At 40.1% G+C, this 26,372-nt stretch overlaps 1 long non-coding RNA gene across 1 annotated transcript in view; it reads left to right on the top strand.

Annotated features, from left to right (window-relative positions):
• LOC111552756 overlaps positions 1-26,372 on the top strand; it is a 246,961-nt gene that overhangs the window by 69,435 nt on the left and 151,154 nt on the right. Inside the window, exon 2 of the long non-coding RNA XR_002734723.2 lies at positions 26,052-26,124. This is a non-coding gene — a long non-coding RNA (uncharacterized LOC111552756). The remainder of the gene's footprint in view (positions 1-26,051; positions 26,125-26,372) is intronic.

Raw genomic sequence — 26,372 nt, forward strand, 5'->3', positions numbered from 1 at the left:
CTTCCTTCCTTCCTTCCTTCCTTCCTTCCTTCCTTCCTTCCTTCCTTCCTTCCTTTCTCTTTCTTTTTCTTTCTCTCTCTCTTTCTTTCTTTCTTTCTTTCTTTCTTTCTTTCTTTCTTTCTTTCTTTCTTTCTTTTTCTTTCTTTCTTTCTTTCCCTTCCTTGTTTCCTTCCTCTCTCCCTTCCTTCTTCACTCCTTCCTCCCTCCCTTTTTCCTTCCCTCCTTCCTTCCGTCCCTCCCTCCCTCACTTCTTTCCTTCCTCCCTCCCTCCCTTCCTCCCATCTTTCCTTCCTTCCTTCCTTTCTTCTCTCTCATTCCCAATGTTCTCAAAGAAGACTCCTTTCACTTCCAGCCCCAACTGAAACCTGACTGTCCTCTGATAATGCCACTTTATTTGGCAATACATATTTAAAAATCTAAAAAAAAATTGACTCTAAAATTCTATTTATAGAAGTATATCCTAAGGGAAGAATATGAGAAAAAATATGTAAGCAAATATGTCCGTCTCAACCATAGTTGTAACAGTGAAAAAACTTCAAAAACAAATATAAATATTTGTTAATTGGAAGGTACCAAAATTAGCAAACAGAACTAGATTTGTATTTATTGGCATGGGAAAATGTTGTTATTTTAAGAAAGGTAAAAGTCCCAGGTTATAAGATAGCAAGAAAATTATGATCCCATGTTTACCTATGAAACAATATATGGTAAGTACCACATACATGTAAGTGAGTTTACATAAAGGTAGGGTTTTAAAAAATTGTATCTTTTCCTCTTCCTCTGTTGGACTCAGGTTAGTGGAAGGAGAGGTTGAAGGGGTGCTGGATGAGACTTTCTAAGTTTGGAAATAAGAACATAGATCAGAAAGGAAAAGACTGATAAACTGATTACATAATAACTTGTGTACATTCATATAGACAGATGTTTCACATATATATATGTAAGGGTGGAAAACATTACTAGTAAATGTGGTATGATTATATAAATACATCATTCAAACTGATAAGAAAATCACTAAGCCTAAAGTAAGAAACAGATATGAACAGCAAATGTTTCCAGAAGAAGTAGAAATGACAGAAATCATGAAAGAATGCCCAGGCTCACTAGAAATCAAATGTCAGCTGAAACTGCAATGATGCAATCTCCCCATTAAATTAGTAAGTTAGTAACCTATAGATGTAAATGTGTATATTTACATGTGTCCATATATGAGTATCTCCACATACATATGTGTGTACACACACACACACTCTCTCTCTACCCTACCAGGTTATTAAAGTTCCATGAAGGAGAAACTATTTTGTGTGATTGAATCCTTTATCCTGGGCACCCAGATCAGTGATAGAAATTTAGTAAGTGCTTAAAATATCTGTTGAATGAACAACTGCCAGTGAAGTTATGGTGAAACTGCTACACATTTTAAAGGAACTTATTCTATTACTATAGCTTCCCAATTTGCAAAATCATTTCAAAATTATAAGTATTTTATATCTGTTTAACTTTTTCAGTTTCTAAACATAATAACATACATATATTGATCCAGTCTTTTAAAAAAGTGTAATTGTTTGATTCTAGTTTTTTAATGTTTTTCCTGTCCTTTATTTAGCAATGTAATCTACTTATTTATATCATGTTTTAGTGCAACTTACAAGAAAAATAACATGTCAGAGAAAATTGCATTGTAAATGTAAAAATGCAAATCGAATAAAAATCCATTGCAAATCACTGGTGAGGCGATCTCTAACATCGATTTCAGGACAAAATATCACTGAAACAGCCACTTCCTTATTTTGCAGACTATAAAATACGCTTTAAGAAAATGGCAAAAGGTCAAGGTCTTTCTCTTTCTCTTTTTCCAATCAGGTCAGGTAAATAATAGGGCATTAGAATGAAAAACTATTATGTTTCTTACTCTGGGGCTGAGAACTATGGAATATTTACAACATACATAACTCTAAAAGTGCTAGCCTTTCATTTTAACTTTGAAGTTTGAGTGATTTTGGTTGGAAATATGCATAGATCTATCACAATTCAATTGAGAATTAAAAGACAGGGCAAATCTTTGAGGGAAAACTGAAGAGTGGGCACCTTGGTGTCGTGACCTGAGAAGCCCCACAGTTGTCACTGCCTAGCCATCGAGATGCAGACCTTTGGGCAAACAAGAATTCATTCATCTTTGAAATCCTAAAACAAAGCAAATCTGGAGATTTACTACCAAAATGTTGCTTCCTGGGCATTTTTGCCATCATAAACCTTCCACTGACCTTCCTCTTCCCCCTCCACAGTAAGGAAGGAAGATACTTTTTAACTCCCAATAGCATTTAAGAATACTCACCTTCCTACCTGTTGTTTGTGAAAGCAGACTAGTTAAACCCATTGGACTGGGATTTAAGAAACCGGTTCAATTCTAACTCTGTCATATGTAAATTCAGAGAAGTCATTAAATTAATCTAAACCTTAGATTGCTCATCCATGTCATAAAACTAATAATAACAGTTCCACCTGCCTCCCAGGAGTATTATAAAATTACATGGCGGTAGCGTTCAAGTAGTATGTACATTGTATTCTTATTCTTTTTGCAGCTTTTTACTCTCATTCTTAAGATTTTGGACTTTACTTCAAAAGCAAATACTCCTCAGGAAAATAATCCACCAACCTAGCAATCAGTCATTTTTCCTTTAGTTAACTCCAACATAGCATCTGCTTTCTTCTTAAGAGTGTGGCAGGGAAGGATTGAGTTTTAATTCATAGAAGAGATGGAGAGAAGTAATTTTAAAATATAAGTCACTGCCCAAAGCAAGGCTGAAAGGCCCTCCTAGCTCATCTTTTCTGTTTCCTTCAAGTATCTCTCAGCAATGTACTTACAAGTCTCCAACTGATATCTACACTCTTAGCCCTCTCTTCCAGTTTGAACCCCAGTTCATCTCCCCATGCCCTAGACACCTGCAATCAACCAGTCTCCATTGAACTCATCAGTTCCTGTGTGCATTTTCACCAAATCCCAGTCTCAGTCCATGGACATGTCATTCTAATCACTGCCCAAACCAGAAACCTCACAGGTATCTTACATTCCAACTTCTCTCAACACTAAGCCTGGTCCCTAGATTCACTCCTTTCTTGACTGAAATATCTTCTTTTCAAATGACACACTTGGACTCTTCACTCCCCAGCTCTAGACTCTAGCTTTCTGACAGGCAAATTGTGTGGTCCCATAACATGTCTATACTGTTATTCTAAGACTTATAGCCTAGAACCCTTCCAAATTGTGAGCTTCCAAAGAGCATGGGTTGTTTCACATTTAGTTTCATATCTAGTGACTGGCCAAAATGCATGGATTATATTAGGTGCTTGCTATGATCTGAATGTGTCCTCCAAAATTCATATGTTGAAACTTAATCAACAATATAATAGTATCAAGAAGTGGGGTCTTTAGGAGGTGATGAAGTTGTGGGGGCAGAGCCCTCATGAATGGCATGGCACTAATGACCTTATAAAATGGCTGGAGGGAGCTGGCATTGGTCCCTTCTCCCCTTCTGCCTCCAGCCATTTGAGGATACAGTGTTAGTCCCCTCCCGAGGATGCACCAAGAAGGTGCCATCTTGGAAGCAGAAGGCAGAGCCTTCACCAGACACTGAACCTGCCAGCACCTTATCTTAAACTTCCCAAACTCCAGAACTGTGAGGAAATAAGTTTTAGTTCTCTATAAACGACCCATTCTCAGGTATTTTGTTATATCAGCACAGATTTAGACAGTGCTCAATACACATTCAAATGACAAATGAGGAACCAATGCATAAGGAGTTTCAGAACAGACAAGCCAGTATGAGAGTCCTGTGTGACGTGGATGACATGGGATAGGAAAATGGGGGAAATAGGAAGATACCTATGGCAATCTTGGATTGCTTTACCCATCTTGCCTTAACATTTGTGGAAGAAGCCAAGCCTAGATTCGGAGAGATGTCAGCCCAACCCTCTCCCTTTCCTGACTTCCCATGCAAAGTTAATCCCAGAGCCTGCTGTCTTTGCAAGACATCCCCTTCTTCTTTGTCTCCTTGATAGATAATGATCCTAGGGAGCCACAGACTGAACTTCTTGGAGAACTTCTAGGCATTTCCCTACTGGATAACAGATACCATGTCCCAAGGCAAACCACCTGACTGCCAGGTAAAAATAGAAGAATCCAATATCTGTGTTTTCTCACTCTATTCACACATCTCTTAGGGCCTGTATCTTTTTACCCCCTCCATTTGTCACACCATGGCTATGCATTAGCATGTAATTCGATGGGAGTCACACCTTAGCTGCAAAGGCTTGAATGAATCCCTGCCAACATCCTGGCCCTTGGGCAAATGTGTTTAATTCCCCTTTGACTGATGTAGATTGCTGGGATTATTGAGGAACCTGATCAAGGAGATACAGGACCAGCTGTATATTCTCATCTAAATAATGCTGACAGCAAACCAGGTTAGAACTGAAAGTGGGTTTATCTCTGCTCAGGGCTCTAAATCATTTCCTTCCTTCTGGAGTGTAGAACTTTGTGGGAAGAGAGTGAGTAAGGCACTCTCAAACAGGATTACTCAAGGGCTTAGGTAGTTTTCTTCTTTTCTTATTATGACCTGGAGAACAAAGTCTTGGCTTCATGTTCCCTTCAGGAATAAATCGTTTCCAGCTTATAGACAAGTCCCCTTGAGTGGCCTGGGAAAGGCAGCCGATTAAACATGATCACAAACTCAGTTTGCTCAAGGCCCCTTCCTGCCTGCTAACACACCACAGGCTGAAAGCGATAATTTATACAAGTTCTGGGCACCTTCCCAGGGTGCTGCTTGAGAAAGTGCTTCACTCTCTGTGTGATGTTGGGCTTCAGAGTTCCAGAAAACTTAACAACCACTTCTACTTTTCATTGTGCATCACCTATTATTCAGAGATGCCTCAAACCAAAGGGGGTCAAAGAAATATTGGCCACCAAAGGCAAACCACATGGACTCAGACTGCTGGCTGACTGATTTAGATTAGAACCATATAATGTAGAGCTGACCACATAAAGAATTCCTCTTTCTCTGTCTCTCCCACCCCCCACCCTTCACCCCCACAGGGTCAGACATTAGTATTGTCCTTTATTGGGATTATTTGTTCTTTTCTATGGGGTTCCAAGCCCAACCCTCAATTCCAGGCCAAATCCTTGCTCTTAGCAGCCACTGGGGCCTTGTTAACCTAATGTCTAGTCCCTTGGATTTCTTCCCAGGATCTTTTGAACATACTTCTCTTCCTAGGCCCCCTCAATCTCTCGAGTCCCTTTTCAGTACTTTCTATCCTCTTCTCTCTTGGCTGTGCTTAAACGCCAGCTGCTGACTTCCCGGCCACCCACTACAGCTCCTTCTCCTGGGCTCGCCTCTTCCTTTGCCCTGATCCTGCCTTTCCAGCATCCTCCTCCTACAGGGACCCACTGCCCAGGTGCAGCTGACGGCCATTTCCTTGCTTATTGTCCTCTTGCCTCCCAGTCATTGATGACACATTACGTCTAGTTTCATGTGTGTCCAAAGCTTTTAAAGTGAGTGGTTTTCATCCACCAAGAGCTTATTTCCAATGAATATTGAATTGGAAGGAATGGCAATTTTCATTGAGATCTTTTTAAAAAAGGGATTTGTATTTTGCTATTTTGTTCTTTTCTAAGGTGCTTAGAAGGGCATGGAGCCAGGAGACTTACTTAGATTAGAAGTCTGGGAATTATACCACTGAGAAGCCTGTTTTGCATTATACACAGAGACAATTGAATTAATGATTAATAATTGTTAAACAGGAACAAACTACATAATTTCTTATAATGTTTATACTCCAAAAGAATATTTGATAAACCTCATAATGGAAATAGGACTTCAATTTTTATTTTACATAGATTATTTTTTCCATAATTATTATTTTAATACTTTTTTTCTCAAACTTTGCATTTTCTGGTTGTCTTGGCCTCCGTTGTCTCTTTCTTGGCAGATACGAAGATTGAGATTTCCTTATCATTGTATTGCATGACTTAGGTAATAACTCCTACAGTTTTTGCGACAGGACAGGCACTAGGAATGGAGGCATACTTTTTAAAATTCCACAAACTTTCTTTGTATATAAATGTATAATTAAGGAAGAGCAAAAGTAAGACTCACATACAAAAAGAACTTCGTACCCAGAGTTGCATTACAATATTTCTTTAGAGTGGAATATAGAGTACCACCTGCCTTTCAATTAATTCTTTACAAGAAAGTTTCTTCTTAAAGTAGTTGCTAAAAGTGGTATTATGGGATTAAAAAAGTAGGAAACCAAGCAAAGTTCAATAATGTGTGTACAGGAGACACTCAGAAGGTGAAAGCTTATGATGATTTAAAGCATGTTTTTGTCATGTATATACATATATATTTCAATATTTACCAAATGGTATGCTTTTAAAAAAATCGATACCTAATAATTATACATATTTTGGGGGATACATGTGGTGTTTTAATATATGCATACAATGTGCAAAGATCAAATCAGGATAACTGGGATGTTCGTCACTTCAGATATTTATCTTTTTGTTGGGAACATTCGGATTCTTCTCTAGCTATTTTGAAATGTACAACAAACTACGTTAACTATAGCCACTCTACTGAACTATTGAACACTAGATCTTATTTCTTCTGTATTTTTGACTTCATTAATCAATCTCTTCATTCCCCTTGCCCCGCTACCCCTTCCAGGCTCTGGTAACCATCTAACTACTCTCTATCTCCATGAGATCCATGTTTTTAGCTTCCACATATGAGAACAAAAAATATGTTTTTTAAATTAGAAAACTAATACATACCTATTGTGAAAGTGTTGATACTATAGAAAGGAAAAAAGGAGGGAAGGAGAGAAGGAAGTTATCCAAAATCTACATTCTCCTAAAAGCAGACAGATATAAATACTAGTGTGTCAACTAGTTTTGATGGTTGTGTTGGGTTATATAGGAGAAGGTCCTTGTACAACTGATACAGGAATGTCTTCGGGAGTGATAGGGCACCATGTTAACAAGTTACTCTTCAGTGGTTTACACAAAATATCCTTGTACTGTTCTTGCAATTTTTCTGTGCATTTGAGATGGCTTCATTTGGGATTTTGCTAAATTTCCTTCCTATCATTTTATCTAAGGCTAAATTTTTGTGTAGTGGAATTACTGTTTCTAGGTGGTATGTGTAACTTATTAAACTACTTTGTTTTCTAAAAAAATACTTTATGATATCATTAAACACCCATCATATCTTTTAACAGCCACATAAAATTCTTTCATCATGTAACTATTCCTTTATCTATTCAATTATTGCACTCTGAGTATTTGCTTACTTCCAATGCTGAATGATAAACACCTTTATGCATAACTCTTTATCCAAAATTCAAATTATTTTTCTTAGGATAGATTCCTGAAAGTGTATGAACTGAGCCAAAGGGCTGGAACACTTGTAAGACTCTTGACATATTTTGACAAATTGCCTTTCCAGAGGGTGGTACCAATTTACACTCCCACCACCAGCGAATTAGTGTATCTCACCTCACCCTTGCCAGGACTGAATGAGATAATTTTCAAAATTTTTGCTAATTGGAAGCAAAAAATAGTATTAAATTTTGGCTTTGTATTATTTTATTTCTAGAGAACGTGAAGATTTTTTTCATTTTATCAGTTAGTTAGAAAACAGATTTTTTAAAGAGAAGTCATGTGCAAATTGAGAACCTTATTAGACCCTCATATTGTTTTACAAATGTTGACACTCATTTGAATTACGATAAAGGGGACTTCCAACCAGAAATGATAACTGTTACATAGTTACTATTACAGATAAGCCCGTACTGATAGAAGTAGAAGCATTAACACATGGATTTGTGCTTATAAAATGTCCCGTTTGGAAGGGAACTGAGAGAAGAGATGCAATCTCTCTCCACGAGTCTTAGGCTAAGTTTCCCAGAATCAGCCCCAGAGGATACATTTGAAAGTGAAAAGTTAGAAAGAGAGTGGAAAAGTGGGAGTGGGAGAGGAAAGAGACGAAGCAAGTGTGTGGTGTCGAGCAAAGCGGAATGGATGGGAACCATGGCTTAGCCTGGCAGGATTGCTCTGGAGACAGGCAGTGTAAGCCACATCTCAGAGTTGAACAGGGGCCTACAGAGCTGGAGTATTTATACCTCATCCTTAGTCACTATTTAAGGCCTTGAGGGAGAGAATGTGGACATTCCCAGGCACTGGTGACTCTCCACTCTTGGCCTGCAAAGTGGGTTCCAGCAGCCGGAGGGCGGCTGTCTGACAAAGAGATGCAGGTGCTGCCTACCGGGAGTGCAAACACACTGGAAGGCAGGTGTGCACACAATAGTCAAAGGATGTGAAGGCATCAGGGTGGAGCACTGAGTGCATCTCCCACCCCAGGCATCATGTGACTACAGGGCCACCCTGCACAGCTGTGAGTGACAACTGCATCGACAATTGCCTTAGGCAAAGTCAATCCTGTGAGTGTTAAATGTAAATGGGGCTATGTTTTCAAGCCAAAAGTGAATCATAAAGGGTAAAACTTCTTGTTCATATCTGTATAGGAGTTGGGGTAACTTGAAAATGCAAAAGAAAGCCAAAGGGGAAGAGTCAAAGTGGGTGGAGAAAAAACTGAAATTAAAAGGAAACTGGTGGTACAAACATCCATTTTTCCTTCCAGAGGCACTGATTGGGAGCTGCATTAGGAGACTGGGCAGCTAGGAGAATTTCAGGTCTGGGAGCAGAAAAGGGAATCACACAGGCCCACATTGAATGTGATCAGGATTTGGAGTTTCTTGTAGGTCTTATTTCTGTTTCACTTTATGAGACAATATAAGCATTGACTGAAGAAATTAAATAATGTATATATTCGGAAAATCCATGAAAAGATCTGTGTATTTTGGTATTAAATGCTAATATTTATTTGAGTGCCCTGTAAAATACAGATTCTCTAACAGGGTTAATCGCTGGATGTCATAATAGTGAGGGAAGGCATGAGAGAGAGGAAGTCCTGGGATCAGCCCCTCCACCTCCATTTTACTCTCTCTCTCTTTGTGTAAATTGGGAATCAACAGACGAACAAACTCTAAAGAACAAACCAAACAAAAATCTACAAGAACCTCAGAACACCTACCAGCACCCTTTGAAGCTAGAGTCCTGCATGAATTAGTTTCCTCTAATGAGATGCACTTGTGGGGCTTTTAGAAAATGGAAGTGAGAAAAATGGAATCTGTCTGCAGCTTCAGGTTGTTACCACTGGTTGGAAAGGTGGTAGTTTTTCGACAGCAGTTTCTGGAATCGCTTCTTGGATGTCAGGAAACAATGGCGGTAGCAATAGGTCTCTTGCTTCGACTTCCCAACACATGGGTAATATTTTGGTTTTCAGGTGTCCAAAGGCCACTGTGGAAGGGGCAGGGGATGCTAGGGAGTGGGCTCCGCTCTGACTCCCGCTAACCCAGCCTCAAGTGGTCCTCTTGCCTCAGCCTCCCAAAGTGCTAGGATCACAGGTGTGAGCCACTGCACCCAGCTCGTAAGTTGAGAGTTCAATGAGGAATAGAATATCTCTCCAGTCTCAAAGTACCTCCCTATAAAATACTTTTTAAATGCAAAGGAATAAAAAAGATTAACTTCACAGTGGAGAAGCAGGCGGACTCCAACTTAATCAACTAATTAAAGTTAACATCGCCAGTGATGGAAGAAATTGAAATCATGTGCCACCTTGCAGGATGCAGTCAAAAGAACAGTGTCACTTCAGTGGCATTTGTGCCAAAGATGCATAATCAGAATCTCATCATAACCGGTTACCAGACAACCCTAAATTGAGGGACAGTCCACAAAATAACTGATCTGTAATTTTAAAATATCTAGATTGTGAAAGACTGAAAAACTCTTTCAAATGGAAGGACACTAAATATGCACAGTAACTACATGCAACTTGTTTATTCAGACTGGATTATTTTGCCCTAAACAGCATTTGTGACAATAGGTGAGACTTCAATGGGCCTGAGAATTAGATCGTCATAGTCTATCAATGTTACTTTCCAAGTTTTGATGGTTGTATTGGCTTATATAGGAGAAGGTCCTTGTACGAATGATACAGGAGGTCATCAGGAGTGATAGGGCATCAGGTTAACAAGTTACTCTTCAATGGTTTACACAAAATATCTTTGTACTGTTCTTGCTGTTCTTCTGTGCATTTGAGATTGTTTCTCTCTCACACACACACAGATACACACACACACACACACACACACACACATGCACACACCCCAGTGGTTTAGAGTACTATGATTGAGGACCATAAAAAAGGAAAGATGTTGCTGTGGAAGGCTCAGGGGCAGGGAACCTAACAAGAGAATTTCTTCATCCCTAGGGTTGTGGCAGAGAGAATGCTACAAGCCAACATGGAATCTCCGATTCAGGGCAGCTCCTTTAGGGGGTCTCTGAAAAAAATAAGACAGCCTGGAATCAGACAATGGGGGAGCAGGGTTTACAGCTAGTGGGGCCCACTGAGACTGACTTGGGTGGGACTACCAGGGTGGGTTTTGATCACATCAATGTCTGATCATCATCGTTCATCACGTCTTTATGCACCTGAAAACAGCGTCCCCCACCCTGTCACCTTGGGCTATTCCAGGAGCAGCGCAGACCCAGGGAACCTACTTACAGTCTTGGCACATGTCAGGGTATGTCGTGTCTAACATTTGATAAGAACCAGCACCTGGCATTCTTACTGTAACCCACTCTTTCTACTCTGGCGACCTAACCTGTGAGTTTTTGACCTTGTTCTAACTCAGTCTTCCCATCCCCATGGGAAGCCTCCTTTCCTGCCTACAGCTCTGGTCTCTGCTCTTGGTGTGCTTCTATTCCTCCTTGCTCCAGTGGCAATCTTGGTTATCAGTCAGGTGCTGAACAAAAAGATTGGCCTTTGGCTGGGAACACCTTTTCCTGCTGAGGGAAGCTGGAGCAAGTGGCCTGCTGGAAGTGGTCCATGGGATCACACAACCTAATTCCATCATTTCACAGTGAGAAAGCTGAAGCCTGGAGAGACTGTGTGACATGCCAGTGTAATACGACAGAGCCAGGAGCAAAGCCCATGTCTCTTGGCTTCATGTACTATAGGATATGTTGGAGTCAAAATGGTGGTAGCCAAAAAAAAAAAAAAAAAAAAGAAAAGAAAAACAGAAAAGGATATCTTACAGAAGTCAGAGAATTCAAGTTCAAAGATTATCAATTTTATCTGGAAAGGAAGAAGTTATTAAAGCGGGGTGATGTATTTAAGACGGATTATTTGGGTACTAGCTTAAGATGGGATTTCTCAACAGCAGTACTTAGGGCCAGATAATTCTTTGTTGCAGGGGCTGCCCTGTTCATTGCAGGATGTTTAACAGTAACCTTGGTCTCTACTCACTGGATGTAGTGGCACCTCCCTAATTGTGACTATCAAAAATGTCTTCAACATTGCCAGATGTTCCTTGGGGTTCAAAATCGCTCTTTGTTGAGAACCATTGGTTTAATGGTTGGACTAGAACCAAGATGCACTGGGACAAGAGACATGGGCAGGAGTTTTTGAGGGTTTACGGTCACTGAGGTAGTGCAGCCCTTGGCTAAGATCTCAGGCTCTGGAGGCAACTGACTGTCTTGAATCATGACCAAACCATTTACCAGCTGATGGCTTCCTGTGAGTTCTTTAAAATAAGGGTGGTATTAACCTCTATCTTTTAGGATTGTTGTAAAATAATATCTACAGAACACTGCTGGCAGGACATGGCAAATAGGAAGAGGTTTAATATGTGACGAGAAATGGAGGGAAAATGAGCAAGCCTTGATGACTGAGAGTGTGGCATATGATGCGAGCTCCAGGTGAAGTCAAGGTGACATGCCTCCCAGGTACATGACACCAGGTGGGGTGGGCAAAACACCTACCCAGACCATTTCAGGCAGCCTATTGACTAGTATATTTTCTCAATAACAATTGGATGATTGATGGATAAATTAGACGAGCATGTACTTAAAGAGTTTTCACTGAAATACAGACAGGTCGGCTTTTACTAAACATCATACAGAAGTGTGGATCCAAGAAAAGAAATCAAGTTAGTTGCCTCGTCTTTGATTCAAATACAAAAATAGGTATGGATGTGCATATTTATTTAGGGTGAGAAAATAAACCATGACAAATGCCTGAAGCTCAGCACCTTTCCTTCTGTGATCTCTTTAGGCCACTGACCAGAAATGCTTACACTGAAATGATTCTGAGTGCAACCTGCCTCCTCCTTGGCACCCAGAACACTCTGCACAGAGACCCATGCAAGTGCAGGGGCGTGATGTTTTAGCTTTATCAACCCCATGCTTAAGCCACCAGTAACCACCCAGTAACCACAGTATACAAATCCCAGGGTACTGTGCAATAGTGTTGTGATAACCCTATGTGCATTGTTCATGGACATTCTGGAAATATTTTGTGGAAATGAAAAATCCCCTGATGATAACCCCAGCATGTCTGAGCTCCAGTTGTCTGTAACATCCAAATGGTGTGCAGGAAGACACTCCAGCCATGGATATGTGAGTGGGTTCACTTGGCTGTTGTTTGGTTTTTACATTTGTATTGTTTGCTCTTTCAGAAGTATGCATTTATTTTATTTTCCCCGCCTGAAAATTTATGATTCACCCCCTAAGAGACCTCACTCCCTCTCACAACATTCTTTTTTTTTTTTTTGAGTCACAGTCTCGCTCTGTCACCCAGGCTGTCGTGCAGTGGCACGATCTCGGCTCACTGCAAGCTCCGCCTCCCGGGTTCACGCCATTCTCCTGCCTCAGCCATTTGTATAACTTTGTATGCTTTTCAATGCAGTTTCATACACATTAACCCACGTATACTACTATTTTTGCCTCAGAAATGGCTGTTGTCCCAAGATAGAATTTCCTATTTTATTCTTAAACTTTTGTGGTCCTTCTGTAGTTTGCTTTTTAAAGAATATTATATGTTGTTCAGTTCACAAGGTTCATTCTTAATTAAAGCAAGTTCAGGATATAAACGGAAACGATCAGCAGCGGGGGCAGATTACTAACACTCTATGGCACATTTATTCTAAATGTAGACAATACCCTCAGAGTCTTCCAAATTGAATCACAACCTCATAATTACTACTTCCTGTCCTTTCCCTCTGTGGGAAATTGTCCATCCCAGGAGCATTGCTCAGTGTTGTCAGATATATTTGTTCTTTACAGATTGTGTGCCACCATACATGAACTGAGACTAGCAAGATGGCACTTTTCATTTTGCATGAAGAGATAATTAAAAATAAAATCTAAATAACTGCATACTTTTAAGTGAATATATTGATCTTCCCCCGCAAAGTCACTGTTTTTAAAAATCTTACTTTTAAAGCTAAAATTGTTGTAGTTTGTGAATCCAATCAAATTCTATAGAAGAATTTGAAGTATTTCATTCTATACAAACATGCATGTGCTCACATATTGCTGTATCATGCTGTTTTATAGATGATTAACATATATTAACATAATTCATATTGTTAATATATAAATATATAATATATAAACTGCATCATGCAGTTTTATAGATGATTAATATGAGAAGCAATTTTCATTTACTTGGCAGCAATATATATATGCGTAAGGAAATAATACTAGTTTAAAATTTATTAACAATTGGAAGCTTTTCCAAATTTTCTCCAACCAGATTTAAAGACAGAGAAGAAAATAACTCAGTTTCAAAATAATTGAGGTTCAGTGTCATGTGCCAGGAATTCCATATTCTGTTGGGTGACAGATATCTAATGGATATGCGGGCAGAGCGAGGTGAGGGGAGGTGAAGGAGAGGCGAGGAAAAACACCAACTATCTAGTCTAAAAATAGGCAATGTTACTTAAGGCTGGTGTACCCTTCCTCATGTGTGATATAAAAAATTGCATTTCACAGCTGACTTTACTAGGAAAATTAAGTATTCAGATGCACTCACCCAAAATTGCAAATTGAAGGTATGTTTGATAATCAGCTGTAATAATAATGTTGCATAATAGTAACCAAGGGAAGAATTTGGATAGCTGTGATTTTTTTCCTGTGAAAACCACATTTTGGATGAATGAACAACAGCTAAAACTGTGATGAATCTAGGGCTCTAGCAGAAGCCAAAAGCTGACTCAATTCATCGTAGTTAACTGATCTAATTCCTGGTCAATAGCAGGCGACATGCAGCTATGGTTAAATGAACCACATATCTGCATCTCATACTTGGAGAGGTTTATGGTCCCTTGGGATGAACTAGCCATCTCTTTGCCTGGTATGTCTCCAGCTATCTATGCCTCAAAGGCCTATGCTTATCTCTCCTGGCATTTGGTTTCAGAGAGTGTGGCTACGCCAACAGAATTATGAACATCTCTATCCTTCTCCCTATTAGGTTGGTACATATCACCTGCTGATTAATGGCTTGATTCTTAGGTCTTGACATCCCTGTAGACTGCCAGCGTTTATCATCATTGGGAAGCTTGTGCAATGCAGCCTTGAGCCCAACCCCAGACATCCTGAATCAGAATGGGTATTTTAACAATTCCCAGGTGATTCAAAGGTACCAGAATATTGGAGAACCACAGCTTCGCATGATCTGCCACCACTTTTTAAAAAATCAGTATTGTCATAAAAGCCTCCAAACTCATCCTCCAATCACCACTGTCCCCCCATTTCATTAACATCTTCATGCAGCCCCCAAGTGCTTTTCTAAGGCACAGTTTGGATGGTAAAGGAAGTGCAGTTACAGTCTCCCAAAGGCTTCCTGCAGCCTTCAGGATTAAGTTCCCGCCTAGCCCTTTCTGATCTCTTCCTGCCTGCCATGCCAGATGTACTGCTTAACAGGGGCAGGGCTGCCAACTCTAAATTAGATGGTCTGAGAAGTCTTCTGGAGGAGGTGATAGTTGAACAGAACCCAAGTGACAGGAGCCTGCTATGCCAGGGACATGCCTCCTTGCCTTTGCACAATCTGTTTCCTTTACCTGGGGGAATGTGGTCACTTTGCTTTGCTCCCTGCATCAATTTTGTATTCATTTTCCCAGATTCAACTGAAATGTCAGCCCTTCTTGAAGAGTCTTTTCATAGCAGCCTTGGTTCAGCTCTGAATTAGTTCCCTTGCTCTGGACTCACTTGGCCCTATGTGTCAGGCTAAAGTGACAATGTGTGGATTTGATTCTCCAGAAGCAGATGCTGATATAGAGTTGAGGGTAAAAGATTTTCATTCATTCAGTATCAACAATTATGAATAGAAGACAGAGAAATCAGTACTGAGTAGAAGACATGAAGCTATGATACAGATCTGAAAAAACCTTGGCAACCTAGTGGGGAGCTCTAGAGAGAATACTGTCCATTAGAGTGTCCAGGATTGGGCCAAAATGGTGGGACTTTGTAACCCCACCTGACTTAAGGGCAGAATGCAGATGGCCCAGGAAGGGTGTCCTCTTCCTGGGCCACCTGCAGGAAGAGGCAGTGCAGTCCTCTGCAGCTGAGACAGACCATGAAGGAACTGACAGCTAAAAGCTGCCTGGGGCCCCATTGCCTGCAGCTGGCCACCAAGTCTTTTCTTGAAGGGAAGTCTATGTCGTACATCTCTATGTCTACCTAAGTACTTATAAAAAATGTATGTATTATTCACTGGAGACATACGAACAGGTAAATATTATAGAGAATCACTATTACACTTGTAACTTTTAGCTGTTCCATAATCACAGCTAAACAAAAGTTTTGGTTTTGATATTGATTATCCACAGTACACACCTGTTTTACATTTAAATACCATGTGTATAAATATGTAAAGTTTTTGATGTAAAAAATGAGCTTGCTTCTTGTTTGTTAACTAATCTAATGTAGGTTGGATGATAATACTACTCACAGGGGATAACATGTATCTAAACTGCTTCTATGTTTTATCTGTTTTATCTTCATAGCAGTTATAGAGAAGCCAATATTACAGACATAGGCTGATGGAAGTGGAAGATGTTTTTAAAGCAGTTTCCATCAGCTTAGGATGTTAACTTTTATCCAAAGTGAAGTAATAATATATCTTCAAAATTTATCATCCATACGATTCAGCAGCCACTTCCAAAAATTTAATCTGTAAATTTACAATTAAAATTAAATTTTCTTTTGGTGAGTGAAATAAATTCTGAATTTTGTGTTTTTAAAGGTCACAGTGAAAAATTAACCCTAAACTATCACATGTTGTAACATAGCCTTGCTGCATGTGTTAGGCGCCCCGCACAACTCCCCAGCTGAGATTAGCAATGCCCACACTGGTCCTTATCCTGTTCAACAAGGCAGGTCCACCCATCATGGACTTGGATGGTGGGGCAAGACCAAATTCCTATTTGATTGAACGTTTATTCTCAATTTCTGTACTTTTCTCATCACAGAGTGGCAAAATTTTTTTCACAGACTGGTCTGAGGACACAATTTGAGGAGCCCTGAATTATACGATGAAATAAATATGAAGTGAAAGTGATATAGATTTGGGGCCAAGAAAAATCTTATGCAAACTGAAAGTTTGGGGAAACAGAAGAGTCTCAGTCTGTAAACAGATGAGTAGAGAAAAAGTCAAAGCCTATGGGGTTCATTTAGATACAGGGAAGCAGCCTCATTTCTTGACCTCTGCCAATTGAACCCTAGAAGATGTTGCCATCAATGAAATTGTCTTCTTGGCCTGACCTGTTTTGTGTGTAGTTTTGTGCAACAAAAGGATCCTGGCTAGGATATTATATGACATTAATACACCCCCACCGAGAAAGCGATTTTAGAGTGAATATGTAAGCCTCTTCAATCCAAAGCTGGCTGCCCAGGTTCAGCTACCAGTGATCCAGATGTGTATGACCTCCAGAAAACAAGGTTCAAAACACAATTATTAGCTTGGAAAGGTACTCTGGTCTGTTTCTGCTTGCTAACACTACCAGGGTATTGTAATATTCTAAGCGTTAGTGCATATGGGAACATCTTGATTTATTCTGAAAGTTTTGGAGAAAGGAGTAAGAAGTTGTAAGGTGGACAAGAGAGTGGAAGGTCAATGGCCATCTTCAAATCATGTTCCAAGTTTGTGACTGTTGGCTGTGAATTGTGTATGAAGGGGATTTCCATGCCAGTAGCTCTGGTCAAGGCTGATGTCACTGACTAACAAGCATGACCAATGACTGTTGCTGCAAAAAAGATGATGAAAATGTGACTGCTGCTACTAGCTGGGCTTTTCTCAGGGAAAGATGAGATGGATCCACCTGGAATTGCCTGGATCAGGAAATTGGGCTAATCTATCTATCTATCTATCTATCTATCTATCTATCTATCTATCTATCTCCTACTATATATATATCTATCCGACTTCTACAAACAATTTAATAGACTTTTTGTTGTCATCATTTTGTTCACTGATATAATTCTACCTTGCCTTCACAGATGTGGGTGTTCATTATTTGCTGATGAGTATTCAGGGTGATGTTTATATATTCTAGTTTTGCGCAGATGTGCCTAGGGATTCAAAACATTGAGACTTCATTATACCTCTCTTAATGACTAGATATTTATTGACTAAATTAATTAACACATTCATATATTCTTAGCCACAAATATCTCCATTGTCAATGATTTAGTTCTTCCATGGGAGACATTGGAGTCATTCATTAGGGTATATCATTACACTCTTGGAAAACAAAAATAATTCTAAACTATTATTATCCCTGGAAAACCACATTAAATGAGAGCGCATTATACATTAAAAGAGTTAGTGGGAAATCATGAACAGCTCATTTCTGTGTAGTTCCTAAAACCTGAGCAGCATGCATGGAAGGTGATGATATTGGCTAACTCAAAGCTTTCACCTCTGACAGTAAGGAAACATGCCAATCAACTCATACTTTTAGGAGGTGATAAGAAAACAGAAACCATTAGGACCATAATTATGGGCATCAGCAGAAGAAAATCATTCTGGACTTAACAGACTCCAACTCATACTCTGGTTTTATTCCCAAATGAATTCATTACATATCAAAAAGAAACTCCATATCTCTTAAAACTCTCAACCGTTTCACTTGGGGAGTGGCAACAGGTATCATTTCTGACCTATTGACTGACAAATATCCACCATAGACTGACCATAGTTCATTAAAAATAATACATGTGTGTTTTTATGTCATCATTTTATTGAATCCCAAATATTCATTGTTCGTTCTGAGGCTAGGAGGTTAAATTGATGATATTGCAGAATTTATCTAACTTTTCTGAAAGTTATTCTCCATGACCTCAGGTTTGACTATCCATAACCTCAGGCACAGGCATTTTTTAGCACATTCTGCTTTTGAGAAACAGGCTGCTAAAACTATAGACTGCAAAACATCACACACTCAGTTTGCTTGCCACCGTCTCCCACCCCACAACTTCGGTTGTTGCCAATAGGCAGGTTTTAATGTGTCAGTTCACAAAGCTCTCAGGAAGCCACCGTCACGTTTCATTTTTGTCACTGTGAAGTCAGTGGATGTGCTCAGCATTGTCTGCCCTTTTGTGGTGTGGGGCATGAGCTTTACATAAGCTGGCATGATACATGTGGACAAACTAAGCAACTTGGGGAACTTAAAATATACAGTTATATGCCTCAGATGTACCTCACCCAAAGGCTTCCATTTCCTAACTCTGACTAGATTGAAGCCTTGAATCTTTCTCCCTTTGCCTCTCTCTTTAGGCTTAAGTTGGAGGATGGGGACGATAACACAGCATTCAAGAAAAAGGTGATTTCTGCTCAAAGATGTCCTAAGCATTTTTTAAGCCTTATTATGTAAATTATTACCCTAATACACAGATTCTTCTCTTGTTCAACAGAGCCCTTAGACATTAGACAGCCCACTACAAACTCAGAATATTAAAAAGGATTTTTATCCAGTTACTCATTAACAAGCATTTTAGAGTTCCTACTATGCTCCTGATGTACAAAGGTCTAGCTAAGGCCGTTTCAGAGATTCAGGTCCAAGGCTAATTTTATTGTATTTTCTTCCAATTTTATTCTTCTCTCTCTAATATTTTTATATAGGCAAGAGTAGGCTAAAATTAACTTCTAGCTTGAAATGTAGAAAGAGTAGCATAAAGACAACCTACAGACTGCAGAGCCAATGTGAAGATTGGGGAGGACTGACCTGTATTGCTCAACATATGACTTTGGGTTTTCGGGGTAAAAAAGAAAGGGAGGTTCTAGAATAACCCATGAAACTCAAGTGTGTTTAGTATCAGCTCTGGAGTCACCACCTTTGCCCTCACATGTATCCTCTCTTAGTCACTACCAGGTCCTTGACAGGGCTCTTCCTAAGAAGAAGAGGAGCAAGGCAAGGTCAGCACAGAATCTATCATCTTAGGTTAGTCTTGAAAGTAAGCACAGTTCTTCTTAGTGAGACCACAGGAGACATTCTTCCAAAAGAGCCCACAACACACTGGTCTCACAAGGGTCACCTGGGTCAGACTGGAGACCAGGGGTTGGGGTGGCATGGGTGACAAGGGTGGCTGGGCTGGTAGTGCTGGCAGTCTTGTTTCCACTGCCTCTGGGTTCCCATTTTCTCACAGCTGGACCACTGATTCCCCCGACACGTATTCTCCATCTTGGTCCTGTTCTTTGCCAATCTTGATGCCAACTGAAGAGTATGTCCATAGCTGCTTCTCCACCAGGATTACATACCCAGATTTACATCACCATTAGGCACCTGGAGTCAAATGGCCCATACACACTTGCAGGACTCCCAGCATTGCTCTCTGTTCACTGATCATACCCAGACCAATGAGTCCCCATGGAGTGATGCCTAGATTCAGATTTATGCAAGTTACAATTGCCTCCTGCTCAGCTCCTTGCCCTTCTAGAACCAGAATTTTACTATTGCCTCATCCCTGGACTCAGGGAGTTGTGGTTCTGCCTTACCTTTGATGATATTTCCTTCTCTCTAGGGTGGGAATTTTTATCCCTGACTCCAGCCTAGTTGCTGGGATCCTACTCCCCACAAAGAGAGTTTGCAGAATGACTATCTGTCTTCCAGCACTCTGTTCTCTGGATTTGGGTCCATGTCCCTTGCTGGCCCAATTGGAAGCTCGACTTGGAAGCCAAATGTTATCTGAATCATGACTGACAGTGGTACTGGCTTAAATACTATTTAACAGAGTTTGACACTATTCTTTTCTGTTCTTCTTGGTCCAGGAGTCAGCCTCTACATCCCACTTTCCTACCACAAATTCTGCCCCTATATGTGATTGGAGATCCAACATGCATGGTACTCAAACACAATGTAATCAAATATAAAGACATGCTATGTACATGGGAACCATGTGTGTCATAAACATTTGATAATATGTTTTTTACTTATGTTTATTATCATCCTTAATACCTGACATGTCAGTATTATGAATTAATATGCAGTCTTCCCATACTACTATCCTAGATACAGTCACTCACTATAAAAAGATATGAGAGAAACATAACATGTTGCCTCTTTCACTGTGGTCCTCTGCCTTTGGCCATCTCCTAGAATGCCTTGCAGGACTCTCCCCATATGAAAAATGGATACTAAAATTTTGTCTTTTGATATCACAATAATGTTGGGAGGTGAAATAAAATAATTTGCAAATTAAAACCCTGTGAAATGGACTGTTTTAATGAAATACTAGGAAAGCTGCTTAAAATTAGAAATATACCATTTTGAAGCAGCTTTTATTAACAAGAAATAGCATGCCCAATAAAGATCATAAAATTCTTTTCAAGTACATAAAATGGGGATTTCTCTCTCTCTCTCTCTTTCTCTTTCACACACACACACACACACACACGCACACACACACACACCTATGTATCTATCCAGGGCCAGCTTCATGGGTGTGAGCTGTGCAGTCCCATAGGGTCTCACACTTACAGGGTCCGTGTGCTTGCTCTGCTGCACTGCTTTGAATGTTTAAATAATTTATGAACTGGGGCCCCACATTTTCATTTTGCACTGAAACCCACCAAGAATGTAGCTGGTGCTGTATCTACCATCTATCCTCCCTATCTCAGATCTGTAATGGGACCTACCTCACATTGTAGAATTGATTCACTTGGAGAGCATTTTCTCCATAGGGTGTGGTAACTCCCAACAAGGGGCTTAAGCTAAATGTGTAACAGAGGAGAATTAACACATTTCCAATAATAATTATTCTTTTTACTATAACTAAATTTAGACACTTACGTCCTGGCAAAATGAGTTAATCAAAAAGTAAGTGAGATTCATTTTGGGAGGGGAAAAAAAAAGTGTCAATAATACCTGCTTCAGTCAGGAAGAAGGGTGTTATCTTGAGAATGCTACCACTTTTGGACCTAGTTGTTAAGCAGCTCCCATGTTCAGCTGTCCATGCTGGGACCTGGATGATGAAAACAGATGGCCATGAGGGCTGCACCTCTCCTCATCCATTGTCCTGGGCAAGGGCTACACACCACCCTCCAACAGGCTTCCATCTCATACTTAGAGCTGTTCTTTTTTCCTTGCCAGTCATTTTTGAAAACAGTTTCATTGCTATTTAATTCACATATCATAAAATCTACCCTTTAAAAATGTAAAATTCAGTGTGTGTATGTGTTTTACCATATTCACAGAGTTGTGCAACTATCACCACAGTCAATTTTAGAACATTTTTCAATATCCCCCAAAAGAAATCTCATTTTGGTTAGCAGTCTCTTTCCAGTCCTCTTTCTCTGCCCTTCCCCTAGCCCCTGGAAACCAGTAATCTACTTCTATCTCTATGGATTTGCCTATTGTAGACATTTCATGTGAATTGAATCACACAATATTTGTCCTTCAGTGTCTGCTTATTTTGCTTAGCATAATGTTTTCAAGGTTCATCCTTATTGAAGCATGTATCAGTACTTCATTCCATGTTATGGCCAAGTAACATTTCGTTATACAGACATACTATGCTATGGTTTGAATGTGTCCCCAGAAACCATGTGTTGGAAACTTAATCTCTGATGTAACACTATTGGGAAGTGGGGCCTACTGAGAGGTGATTAGGCCATGGGGGCTCTGACCTCACAAATGGATTAATGCCATTAGTGCAGGAGTGGGTTATAGAACAAGCTTGGTCCCCTTTTCTCTCACACATGCACCCTCTTACCTTCCACCATGGATGACAGAGAAGGAGGTCCTCACAAGATGCCAGCCCTTGATCTCAGACTTCTCAGTTTTCAGAACCATGAGAAAATACATTTCTGTTCATGATAAATTACCCAGTCTTAGGTATTCTGTCACAGTAGTGCAAAATGGACTAAGACATACCACATTTAATTATTTATTCTTCAGTTGGTGGACATTTGGCTTGTTTCCACTTTGGGACTATTATGAATAATGCTGCCAAGAATATTCATATACAAGGTTTTGTGTGGATATATGCTTTCATTTTTGGGGGGTACATACCTATGAGTGGAGTTACTGGGTCAGGCAGTAAGTCAGTCATTTTTCTACATAGCTATGCAAAGAAGGTTCTTCTATCAGTATCACTAAAACCAAATTAGACATTGAATATGAAATCCCTAAGGCTCCAAATGAGATGGTAGTGAAATCTTTCATATTTAGACGCAAAACTTGGAGCCAGATTTGCTGGAACAGCCATGGCATGACTGGTTTTATAATTAAGTAAACAAAACCCAGAAAAGGTAATATTTTTGCCCTGTAGCCTAGTTAGAGTAGATAATCCAAGATTTTTTCTTGACTTCTGCCAAAAATTGCATTTGGCATCTGTTCAGAATCATACTATCTCCTGAGGCACTTTGAGAGGTCTGGCCTGGGAGATATTTGCAGAGAAATATACCAAAAATTAATCAAGTCCCTGTGTGTGTGCCTAGGACACAGGCTTAGGAGGGAGCAGCTTCAGAAAGGGAGATTAATTTGAGGTAAGAGGTTGGCAAAAAATACTATAGATACTGCTAAGGCAATGTTTTCAGACTTTAAAGTACACGGAAGTGGCCCAGGCATGTTGGTAAAATGCATGTAGTGATTTAGCAGGTTTGAAGAGGAGGATTAGAGCCTGCATTTCTTTTTTTTTTTTTTTTAATTTTTTTTTGAGAGAGAGAGAGAGAGTCTTGCTCCATCGCCCAGGCTGGAGTGCCATGGTGTGATCTCAGCTCACTGCAACCTCCACCTCCCGGGTTCAAGCAATTCTCCTGTCTCAGCCTCCTGAGTAGCTGCGACTACAGGTGCCTGCCACCATGGCCGGCTAGTTTTTGTATTTTTAGTGAGATGGGGTTTCAACTTGTTGGTCAGGCTGGTCTCAAACTCCTGACCTCAGGTGATCCACCTGCCTTGGCCTCCCAAAGTGCTGGGATTACAAGCGTGAGCCACCGTGCCCGGCCCAGAGCCTGCATTTCTAAAAAGTTCCCAGGTAATGTCAATGCTGCTTGTCCCTTCATTCACAGGTTGAGTAGCAAGGCTCAATGGGACTTCATGGTGGCCATAGGTTGGGCTAAGTGGTACATCTTCTGGAGCTCTGAGAGGTTCATAGTCCCCAACTTGCTGCCCAGAATTTGACTCCTGTGTGGTCTAGGCCAGGGGAGTCCAATCTTTTTCTGCCCTGGGTCACATTGGAAGAAGAAGAATTGTCTTGTGCTACACGTAAAATACACTAACATTAGTGATAGCTGATGAGCTAAAAAAAAAGAAGTAAAAATATTTCATAATGTTTTAAGAAAGTTTATGAATATGTGGTTGGGCTGCATTCAAAACCATCTTGGGCCACATGCAGCCCATGGGCTGCAGTTTGGACAATGTAGGTCCAAGCAAAATCAAGATGGTTAGCACCCAATATTCCACCCCCCACTAGTACACTGGGGGAAGAGAGAAGACATGAGCTCCACAAGCCCCTGCTTCTCTTGCAGGATCAACGACTCTCATCTGGTCTTTCAAATCAGTTAAGTTCAGAAGCTTAATTAAGTGGTGCCTATTTGAAAGCCGGGCAGCATCATGTGCCACAGTGAAAGGCCAGTGTCAGACCAGGAATCAAGAATAATTGAAAACAAAATTTAAAAGGATACTGGACTCTCCTAAAAGACATTAAAAGGGATCTAATTTAAAAGCCACAGGAGAATGTTATCACAGTGCTACTTTCCCAACCTCCCTCTCAGTCTCCCAACTCAACGCAATCAACTGCAAGCTCGCCTTTGTTCTTCTGTGTCCTCAACTCCATCTCTCTCTGTCTTGCCCATACAGACCGTCTTCTTCCTGTCCCTTTCCTTTCCTCTGGGACAAGTTTTCATTACGTAGACACTGCTTCTCAGACTTTAAAGTGCACACGAATCACCTGGTATTTTGTTTAATTTTGTTGGAACACAGATTCCAACACAGTAGTTCCAGGAGCACCCGAGAATCAGCATTTCCAGGAAGTATCTAGATGATGCCATGTGTGCCATACTCTGAGGAGCAATGGGGGAGATGATCTCAGCCTCACTGCTTCTCTAATTTCTCCTCTTCCTCCTTCAGATAAGTAATAACTGCAGAGTGAATAGAATAAAGCATCCTCTCTCATTCTCAGGTTTAGCATCTGTAATAGTGATAACAATGAAGGCTGCTTTTCTGAAGTTGGATTGAAATTAAATTTAGTAAGAATATATGGAAGGCCTGGCACAGTAGATGCTAAATAAATATTATCTTATTCCACCTTCCTGAGTTCCTTCTGGAGCTCGAGGCAGGTGTTTTATGAGTGCAGTAGGTACACAAGCATTAATAATTGATCTTAGCAGATATCCACAAGCCAGACTTTTCCCTATTAAAAAAATCACTGCTTATTAACACAGAAGCATGAACTATATAACAAATCACTGAAAAGTGTAATCATACTGACTTAGAAACTGCATGAATTGGGGATGACTTTCCTTTTGTGCCTAGGTTATCTAAAATGAGGTAGAGATTTGAGAGAAATTAATTAACTGAACTATCAAAGGTTAAGTTTAAAATGTCAGATACTACCCACATGGCTTCTAGCCCTGCCTCTGAAGGTGGGCTCTTAAATTATCTGAATGATTCTGAGCCCTGGCTGACTTTGCTCTCTCAGTGGAGGGCAGATGAGAAATGGGGTGTCCTGCCCTGTAGCGGGGTGTCTTTAGTCCTGAAGAAATTCCTTTCCAAGGGAGGAGATGTTCATTCTGACTTCTGTAATATGCTTCCTCAAGGCAGGAAACCGTGAGGCCTTGAGGACACCCCATCATGATTCTCTAATTTCATCAGGGACACTGAGCGGCAAGATTTTTATATTATCTAATAGAACACAGAAAATCAAGCTAGTATGACTTCTGAACAAAGAGGGACTTTTAATAGGAAAACCTCAGACATTACACATTCTCATTTCTTGTTGCATTTTGTCGTCCATCTTCTGGGAAAGAGGCAAACAGATCATGGTGTAACTCACTTAGAACAATAGACAATTGTCACAGTCTTTTAATTCCATCTGCTTCTGATGGGAAGGAAAAATGGTTACATGGTGAAGTCAGAGGGTCTCAGGCACAGAAGGGGATTTTCCCGAGGGTCTCCCACGACAAGTACTGATATATAATTAGAAGTATGATGTAAATAAGAGAACCAGTGCCAGTCTTGGTCCTCTGTGTTATCAAGATTTCAGTTTTCCCCTCATGGTTTCTGTGATCTGAGCCCACTCTTTTAGGTCAAAAAAAAAATTATTTCATTGGAGAGTGGGGCTTGGAGCTGCAGTATGAATATGGATAACGAGAGAGTAGAGGGGAGGAGGGAGGGACCTTTGGTTTGCTTCAAATCAAAGCGAGATGGTATTATTTGCTATACAGTGCAGTTTTCTACCCAATTTTTCCTACCCATTATCAAACTATTTCTAAACCGGAAGGAAGACAATGCCTAAATATTCTTAGGTTTCTTGATTTCTTGGATTTCTTGATGATTCCTAAATCACTGGGTTTTGTTGTTGTTGTTTTACTATTTTTAAAAAAGTTCATACAAATTGAGGGCATTATTTGGACAATCTCTTCCTTTTTTAGATCATCCCAGGAAGGATCACTGAATTGGGAGCCAGTCCCCTCACTCTTGAACTTAGTGCTCATGTGATCCTGGGTAAGTACTTTAAACTCTTCAGGCCTTTATCCATAAGGGGATAGATCAGTGCCTATTGGCGTTTTCCAATGTATGATGTTTGGAATAAGTGTTAGGAAAAAATAAGATTCACAAATTAAATAAACGCAGACAGTGCTGAGTTAGGGTTTTCTTTGCTGCAGGACTTCTCAGAGTCCTTAATGTGCTAATGTATATTGGACATTTCCAAAATGGGGACGGAGTATGCTCTTTCCTGAAAAAAAAAATTC

Source organism: Piliocolobus tephrosceles, chromosome 6, assembly GCF_002776525.5.
Source record: "Piliocolobus tephrosceles isolate RC106 chromosome 6, ASM277652v3, whole genome shotgun sequence".
Classification (NCBI taxonomy): domain Eukaryota; kingdom Metazoa; phylum Chordata; class Mammalia; order Primates; family Cercopithecidae; genus Piliocolobus; species Piliocolobus tephrosceles.